General features: G+C 33.2%; 1 long non-coding RNA gene across 2 annotated transcripts in view; it reads left to right on the top strand.

The window, feature by feature from the left end:
• Positions 1-10,000, top strand: part of LOC137625013 (uncharacterized) — a 153,961-nt gene that overhangs the window by 103,316 nt on the left and 40,645 nt on the right. Inside the window, exon 1 of one of the 2 annotated variants that reach the window (XR_011040798.1) lies at positions 7,911-7,983. The exons of the other annotated variant lie outside the window; for it this stretch is intronic. This is a non-coding gene — a long non-coding RNA (uncharacterized lncRNA). Of the gene's footprint in view, positions 1-7,910; positions 7,984-10,000 lie in introns of those variants that run through there. 2 annotated transcript variants of the gene reach the window in all.

The following is a 10,000-nucleotide window of genomic DNA, read 5'->3' on the forward strand; positions in this document are numbered from 1 at the left end:
CTAGTGTTAGTCATATGTACTCATCATAAATAACCACGTGTCGCAAACTCACAGATGAGCTATCATGGTTGAGATGGGTTTATTTCAAGTCTAAGAACAGATTCCTGAATTCAACAAGAACATTTACTTGTCATAAACTTATATCTCTCTTGATAGTTTGATTGGTAGGGTCCTCGCGGGTTTGGTTTCGGCTAAGAGGCTTAGGTTCGAAACTCTGTCCAGCCACGAGTTTTTATCATATATGAATTCCAGATGATAAGCATTCCCAAAGGTAGAATTAGATTTTATGTGCTATTGTGGTTGATATTTACCCCCCCCCCCACACACACACACACATATATATATATATATATATATATATATATATATATATATATATATATATATATATAATGTATGTGTATGCACATTTTACATCGTGTCAATACATGTATCTCTACAATGTGTCGAGATTCTCTCAGAGAGAGAGAGAGAGAGAGAGAGAGAGAGAGAGAGAGAGAGAGAGAGAGAGAGAGAGAGAGAGAGAGAGAGAGAGAGAGAGAGAGAGAGAGAGAGAGAGAGTAAACAAAGCTAGCTATCATCCAAGCGTCGTCGAACTTGTATCCAGTCTGATATGATGTCGAATGGAAATGATAATCGGACTCCTGAAGAAAACTTATAAGAGTCAAACTTTGGAGGGATGAGATGGCCTCGCACGGATGGAAAGAAGAGTTCACATGGAACAGATATGAAGTTCAATAAAGGAGGCTTTGTATTGCGTTGTTTTTGGAGAGGAAGTTGGTCTCAAGATTCCATTGTTTTTCTTGACTTCTGTCATGACACTGTCAGACTCGAATGCGATGTTTGAAGATGAAATATAGTCGGTAGTGAATGGTTGACCACATGAATCCTTAGGTCAGCATCTTTGAGGATAAAAGGATGACAAATGGAACTATTGGAAATTAGGGAAATGAGTAGAATTTCATAGGTGAAAGACCTGCTTAACTACCTAATTAGAAAAGCTAAAATGTTGCGTTATTGTGTTACTTGTAGGCCGACAAGTGTTACTTGTAGGTTGACAGGTGATGCTTGTATGCCGACAGGTGTTACGTGTTGGTTGTCAGGTGATACTTGTATGCTGACAGGTGTTACTTGTTGGTTGACAGGTGATGCCTGTAAGGCGACTGGTGTTACTCGTTGGTTGACAGGTGATACTTGTATGCCGACAGGTGTTACATGTTGCTTGACAGGTGATACTTGTATGCTGACAGGTGTTACTCTCTCACAAATATTAAGTATGATAGGAATAACTATTATTTTGCAAATAGACTATATCCGTTTTAGGTATGGGACACGTAAAATATCAATCTATTCTCTCTCTCTCTCTCTCTCTCTCTCTCTCTCTCTCTCTCTCTCTCTCTCTCTCTCTCTCTCTCTCTCTCTCTCTCTCTCTCTCTCATTTATTAAATATGATAGGAATAACTGATTTTTTTTTCAAATAGACAATATCCTTTTTTAGCTTATGGGACACGTAAAGTATCGATCTGTTCTCTCTCTCTCTCTCTCTCTCTCTCTCTCTCTCTCTCTCTCTCTCTCTCTCTCTCTCTCTCTCTCTCTCTCTCTCTCTCTTCCTCTTCCTCTTCCTCTTCCTCTTCCTCCTCCTCCTCCTCCTCCTCCTCCTCCTCCTCCTCCACCCTTCTTTCTTATCTACAGTCTAGTTACTTATTAAAACATTCATGTCATAACGAGAATTTAATACCAGTTTTTCTATATTTTGGGAAGAGCTTCCGTGTTTTTGTTTGCATGCGCGTTGTCAATTCTAATAATTGTTCTAGAATTTGGTAAATGACATTGATCTTCATGTCATATGAATAAACTTAGGTTTTCCTTTATTCTCATATGTCTTGTTTACCTGTTATGTATAATGAAACAAGAAACAAAAGAGTAAGACATTATGACAAACCCACAAATTGTTTTGAAGTCTAGAGCAAGTAAAAGAATGAGTCAGAATGTTTTGAGATGGTTCGCTCCTAAAGGAAGAATGGAGAGTTAAAGGCTGGTGAAGAGACTGTGAAATGCTGAAGTGTCAGGTTGGAGGAAGTAAAGCTAGAAAGGATACCCTGATGGGTTTGAAAGGATGGAATGAAAGAGGCTTTGGTCTTGAAGGACTTGTAGATAATAATGTGTCACAATATGTTCACATATGGATGACGGGTGTCATGAAATGTGAACACCGAGGTATTTTTAAAAATCAAAATTTATTCTTTATAGTTTATTATTATTTTTACTAGCTAAGCTATAACCGTAGTTTGAAAAGTAGGATGCTACAAGGCCAGCTACTCCAGTAGGGAAAATAGTCCAGTAGTGAGGAAAGAAAACACGGAAACAAATAGTGTTGTGTCTGAGTGTATCCTCAGTGAAGAGATCTCTAACCCAAAACAGTTGGAAACTATGGTACAGTGTATTAGTTAAGGCCTTGAGCGAAGAACAATTTATTAGAATTTTTAGAGTTTTGAAGTAAGAGGAGAATATGTAGAAAATAGGCCAGACTATTCAGTATATGTGTAGGTAAAGGAAAAATGAGTCGTGATTAGAGAAGGATCCAGAGTAGTTCTAACTGGTTAGAGGACCCAATAACTCTCTAGTATCTCAACAGGGACATTAGTGACTGGTGCAGAGTTGTTTGGTATAAATGTCCACAAAAAAAGTGTGGCAGTGTTTGCAAGAAGAGAAAGTTGAGATTAAAAGTAAATAAGACTATAAGTCCCAAAGGTTAACGTAACTAATGAATAATGCTTATGTGGATGGTGGTTGAATGGAAGCAGTTGTTTCATAAGGATTCATGATTTCAAACACAACAGAATAGTGAAATAGAAAATTGGCAGAATATGTGAATTGTGAAAAGTGAGTGGTTTGGGGACTATATATATATATATATATATATATATATATATATATATTATATATATATACATATATATATATATATATATACATATATATATATATATATATATATATATATATATATATATATATATATATATATATATATATATATATATATATATACATATATATATATATATGTATATATATATATATATATATATATAAATATAAACCAACTCTCCTTTATGTAAGTAAAGGATGCGCACTGAGTTCAAATGATAATTTAAAGGTTGATGCCATTACAGTTAGTACGTTGCAATTATAATTAAAAGAACGGTAAGTGTAGAGATACAAAGATTAGGGAATGATGTTATTTTGAGTGAAAGGAGAGATTACAGTGTTCTCAGATGGTTTGGTCTTGTGTAAAGAATGGAGTAGATAATCTAAAAAAATATAAGACTGATATTATTTGAGGGGTAGTGAAATGGAAGAGGCTTAAGGACCAGGAAATTATATTGCTTAAAAGATGGAGAAGAATAGTGTTACATGTGTAGGCATATATATATATATATATATATATATATATATATATATATATATATATATATATATATATATTCAAATAAGCCATATATATTTTTGATACATTAATGTCTGGATTCTCTTAACGACCTCGGGATCAGAGCCCCAGGCGAAATCACACAAAGACAAGAACTTGGCTCCGGCCGGGAATCGAACCAGGAGCCAAGCTCTTGTCTTTGTGTGATTTCGCCTGGGGCTCTGATCCCGAGGTCGTTAAGAGAATCCAGACATTAATGTATCAAAAATATATATGGCTTATTTGAATATGAAAAAACAAGTAAAAATGTGCAAAATTTATCATATATATATATATACATATTATTATTATTATTAGCATTATTATATTGTTACTTGGTAAGCTACAACCCTAGTTGGAAAAGCAGGTTGCTATAAGCCTAGGAGTGCCAACAGGGAAAATAGCCCAGTGAGGAAAGTAAAAATTTTATTTTAAAGAAGGGTAACAACATTAAAACTGCTTTTATTTCCAGCTGCATTGATCACTCAGGTAACAATTAGTTCATCATTTAATTATTATTATTATTATTATTATTATTATTATTATTATTACTATTATGATTATTATCATTATCATAATTATATAAACATTTTACTTTATATCCATGTGCTTATGATTCACCTCAACTCCTATTTGATTTCCTCAAGTAAACAGAAATAGGGGAAGAAATCATATTTAACTATTCATATTTGTTATAATAAGATTCATAAAATTATTCAATTAAATACATTATGAATATTTTATTCGTTACCATTTTACAGAAGAAAAAAAAAACCTAAGTAAGTTATTTGGAAAAGCTCAAATTTACTCGTTTAGAAATGAAATTTTATAACATTTATACAAGATCCTTGCTGTACCTCCGGGCCATAGGTTTACGCGTTAAAAGCCTTTGTAATATTATGGAGTTAACCATTATGTTTATTTAGGTCTTTTGAGTTACAGAATTGAATGGATTATTATTATTATGATTATTAATATTATGTTTAATATGATGATTATTATTATTGGTTACTACTATTTTTAGCAGCACCAGTATAAATAGTGTTAAGATTTGTAATGTGCAAATCATTCCAAAATTGCCATTAAATTTCAAGAAAAACTAACCAAAGTACTAAAATGCCAAAATACGAAAAATTTAAAACCATACCGATTATAATGATGTCACCAGAAAGGTAAAAATACAAATACATTAAAACAATTAAGAAAATCCTCATATACCTACGCGCATTTTCACACGACTCTGAGAATGTCACAGCGTACCCGCGCATGCGCACGACTCTCTGAAAATGCACTTTGAAATGATTAAATTCAAGAGTCACCATCACACTTGTGGTGATGTTTCCGGTGTTCGGCGAAGATTTCCCAAAGGACGAAGGTTTTGAAGGAATCTTTTCATTTTGGGAATCAAATAATTTCTGTCACTTCGGTAAAATATTTGAGTAAAGAACTGACGTTTGTGAAGCGAAAGGTTAGAGGAACTCGCCTTTGATTTTGCCATTTGTAAATTGAGTCTGACGATTTGCTCTACAAAATGTTTTTGCAAGTAACTTTTTTGCTGTCTGTTGTAGCCGCTTGTTTTATTATTGGTTTTGTTTCTTTGTTTTCGTTCGTTTTTTTTTTAGCTTATTTTTTATGTGAGAAAACTGGGTATTTTGAATTTATAATTTCGCAATGCCAACGAGATTATATATGTATATTTTGTTGTGTCTGTCTGTATAAGTGCTTGCTAGTGAAACTACTGTATTTGAAAATTAAGGAATTTTTGTATTAAAGAATCACTATATTTCGGTCTAAAATTTGTTTATGATTGGTGGATTGAAATAATAAACATTACCGATTTTTATTTGAATAAGACAACGGCTTCCTGCTGCGTGTATAAAGAATAAGTTACACGCTTAGTTTCTTCCTTATATTCGGGAAAGAAATCGAAAAGGACCTAGAATACATGCAAGTAACTGTAGGCAGCCTAGTTTAGAGTATGTCAATCTCCCTTTGTTCATTTTAGTCTCCTGTGTGGTTTTGAGAAAAAACAGTTTGAGAGTTTAAAGGTCACTCATGAATGGCAGAGGCCAGGAACAGGGCATTGTCATAGAAACTGACTTTATATGCATATGATCATCGCCCAAGCTCCTCTCCATAAAGCCAGGACCAAGGCCAATATATAGAGGTCGGTCGGACAGGGGATTATCCATGATTCACCCTTCAGGACTCGTCAAGCTCGCCACAATCAAGGCCTTCACCACAATTGACCCTGCCCAGTCATACAAAACCTTTCGTAGCGGTCAGTTACCTTGTTACAACCAAAGCTATATTGTCTCTATTTACAACAGAAGCAGTCACTAACCAACAATGCCAAATAACTGTTCTGTTTATGGATGTCTGAATACCAAGAGAAAAACAAAAGGCAATGGTATTAAGTATTTTACGTTTCCTAGAGACAAAATTTTCTGTGATAAGTGGATACACGTGTGTTGCCGGTCTGATGAAATCAATCCAAAACATGCAGTGGTGTGTTCAGCTTATTTTACACCAGAGGACTACATTGATGATATGAAATCAAGGTTGCTGAATATTGAGAGCCCTAAAAATATGAGGTTATTGAAGAAAACCGCTGTCCCATCTGTACATATACCAAAAGGTGAGTTAATTTCATGTAATGAAGGTAAAGGAAATCCCACCTTAAAAATTGCATTGCCTCCGAAATTTGTTATTTTCTCTTATTGAAAGAGATTACCTTGGCGATATAATTGAAAATTTGAGAACGAATTACATCATACATCCATGTGGGTTTGTGTGTTCTGCCTTGTTATATATTTCGTCAAAAGGTAAATCTTATCCTCTCTTTATTTGATTTTGTTCCGGAGAGAACACAGATGGAATCATCAACAGCTAGAGAAGAGAGGTCAAAGAAACGTATTCAGAGACAAACCTTGCAAGAGGTATTCAGTAAAGAGGAGGAAATGTGTAATGCAGAGCAAGATGGTGCCATTGAAATCACTATAGGAGAAAATGGAAACTTAGATGAACCATGTGTGATAGAAAATGATAATAAGGAAGAGCTAAAAAATTAAGTACAACTATTAAGGGAACAGATGAAACAGGTTAAGGAAGAAAATGCAAGATTAAAGGAATACATAAGTGTTTTAAATGAAAATGTTATGCAAATTATTAGAAACGTAGTGATTAAAAGAACAGAAAATATTCTAGAGCCATATATCTATATATTTTAGACTAAGGTACTTAAATAATGCTATCAAAATTAAGAAAAGAAAGACAAAAATTGAAAATGATCGGGGAGATGCCAGAAAAAAATTAAAGTTAAATATTAAGATATGTTTAAATAGTTTTTACATTTCAGAATGTTCAAGCAATGAATTTTTATATTTAAAGTTAAATATTTAGATATGTGTAAATAGTTTTTATTTATGATTATATTTAAGTGTGTACATATTATTTTCATTAATACAAGTTACAACTACAACCGAGTTTCCTTCAATTCTCACTGATGAATTCACACTGCTGTACTGTCTACAGTAATATTATTTTATCAATAAAATTGTTTAGGCATTCTCAGAATTTTCTGATAACGGAAGTATCAAATTAAGTAGTCAAGAGGAAGAATAATTCAAAGGAAATAACAATTATGCCTTAATATACAAAGCCACGGCCTAACAGAGAATCACCATTTGGAGCCGGAGTGACGTCACAGTCAGCCAGTGGCGGGAAGATGACAGTTCTGTCCGACCGACCTCTATATATTGGCCTTGGCCAGGACCAAGGAGTGCCAGACAATGGCTGCTGATGACTCGGCAAGTAGACCCACAGGCTACCCCGAACACCCCATCTGTAGCTCATCGGGATGGTGAGGTTACAGACACTACTAGAAATTATTGAGCTTTATCGGGTCTGGAACTCCGGTCCAACAGATTGCGAGGAAGGGACGTTTCTATCAATTTATTTTGCAGTTACTTTGTTCTTTGCTTTTTCCTTTCTATGCTCTATAGCTCTTATAGACTTTGCCTCTTTTTCACCACCATATCATCTCACATTTGCCTCCATACTAAAAGAAAAACACACCCAAGTTCTGATCTATTTAATCTGCTTTAATAAATCTCAATTTTTCCACAAATAATCTACAGTTATTTCATCTTAGCTTCCTCCACCTGATTTCTTACTTTCCCGTTAACAAATCTAACATCAAGGATAATATTCTCCCAATAGTATCTTCAAACGTCTCAGTTTTCAACGCCATTCTAATTCATTGATGTATCTTCTACAGGACGTTCTCTATTTAATTTGGTTATTCACCTTCCCTCTCTTATCTCTACTATATTATTGTTATAGGATGAATTTCCAGTATTCAATCTCCATACATGCAAAGGGACTGAATAAAACATGGACACTTGAGTATTTTGAAATTAATTCTTATTGTTTTCTCCATGTTTTCAGGGAATCCTTGCCGGACATGGAGACTTGTGGTCTCATTGTTTTGGTGCCCAGATGTAGAAGACAAGGTAAGTGTCTAGTTTGGAGTTATTTTCGGAGTTGTAATGCTAGAATTAGGAGCATTGAACGTTAGGCAGAAATTTATTAAAGATATATAGGTTTTTCAGCTAAAGCATCTGCCATCGAAAGCCATCTGAATATTCTCAATCGTTTTCGACGAAGATCGTCAAACTGATTTCCCAATGAAAAATATTTCTGTCATTTAATTGTTCTTAGCTTTTTTTAATTTTTTTTTTAATTTCGTTGTGGATGATTTTGAACTGTATGACTACTAGGTTAGTGACCTGCATTCAATTTAATGTTAATTGGCTTAGTGGCGTGCACTAAACTAAATCAGTAGATTTTTATGGGATATTTGCAATGTTAATGATAAATGTTTCATTGCAAGGTCACCGTTATAATTGTCGTTATTTATAAATTGCTCTCCTATCATGCGCGTTACTGTTCGATAGGGTCATTACTAAGTCGTCCATTCACAAATATCATTATTACCGGTTGTAAAACCAGAACGTTCTGGAAGTTTCTGCGAAGCAGACAGCGTTTTAGTATAGGGAAGGCTAATCGATAAATATTCTGTAAACGAAACTTGGTGAAATAAGTTTCCCTCATATTTATTATCTTATTGGCTGTTTGTGGAAAGCATTCGATTAATTCTGAGGTGACTAACATCCTGAGCTAGTTCTTGTAAAACTTTTATTTCATCAAATAATCAAAATAAGGAAACCTCTTTTGACAGTCAGAAAATATTTATTTATCATATTTAAAACCTCTTTGACATTGATAAAAAATGTTTTAATAAATAATTGAGCAAAATAAACCTTTTTGGCTGTTAGAAAATATTTGTTCATCAAATAATTAAAACAAATTATTGATTTGAGCCTTTTGAGAGAGTCGAATATGTTGTAGAGGCAGTGTACTGAGTTCAAGGTGCGTTCTAGCCAGTAATTTTAGTATTTCACAGTTAGAAAATGTTTAATTTATCAAATAATTAAAAAAGAAAAACTTTGACAGTTAGAACGGAAAAATCCGTTGTAATTTCCCACTATTTCTTGATTTACGTACTTAGGGATTATTCAACCAGACTGAGTACTTTGTATCGTTTTTCTTAAATAGCATTTTTCAAGGCAAGCAATACTCCGCTTGTCCAAATGGGGTAATTAGTGATAGCAACAACTGCAGGTCTTTCTCCACCCGTTCGATGTTGCAAGTTTGTTGAAAAGTTGGTTTGGAAAATCTCTTAGAAATATAAGTTGAATATGGACGGTATGTTGAGTCTATTGAACATATGGGATGGGTTGAAATGGGACTCCGTGATGAATAGAGGGTCTCTCTCTCTCTCTCTCTCTCTCTCTCTCTCTCTCTCTCTCTCTCTCTCTCTCTCTCTCTCTCTCTCTCTCTCTCTCTTCATATATATATATATATATATATATATATATATATATAGATAGATAGATAGATAGATAGATAGCTATGTGCGTGTAAATATATAATGATATAATTCTTTATATATGCACACATATACATATATATATATATATATATATATATATATATATATATATATATATATATATTTATATTTATATTTATATTTATATATATACATATTTTTATATATATTATATACATCTGTGTATATATATATATGTATAAATATAGTATATATACATATATATACATATATATATGCCATAGGTATATATATTTATATATATTATATTTATATGTAGATATGTGAATATATATATATATATATATATACATATATATATATATATATATATATATATATATATATATATATATACATATATATATATAGAGAGAGAGAGAGAGAGAGAGAGAGAGAGAGAGAGAGAGAGAGAGAGAGAGAGAGAGAGAGAGAGAGAGAGACGCTCAATTATAAATGTATGTATATCCAATTTTTCGATCATTTCCTCGGAATTCTTCGATTATTTTTGTTTAGAATTCTTCAGTCTTCCCATCTGCATTTTGATGGAAGTGGGGAGTTAGATCTAAACTTCG

This window comes from Palaemon carinicauda, chromosome 31, assembly GCF_036898095.1.
Source record: "Palaemon carinicauda isolate YSFRI2023 chromosome 31, ASM3689809v2, whole genome shotgun sequence".
NCBI lineage: Eukaryota > Metazoa > Arthropoda > Malacostraca > Decapoda > Palaemonidae > Palaemon > Palaemon carinicauda.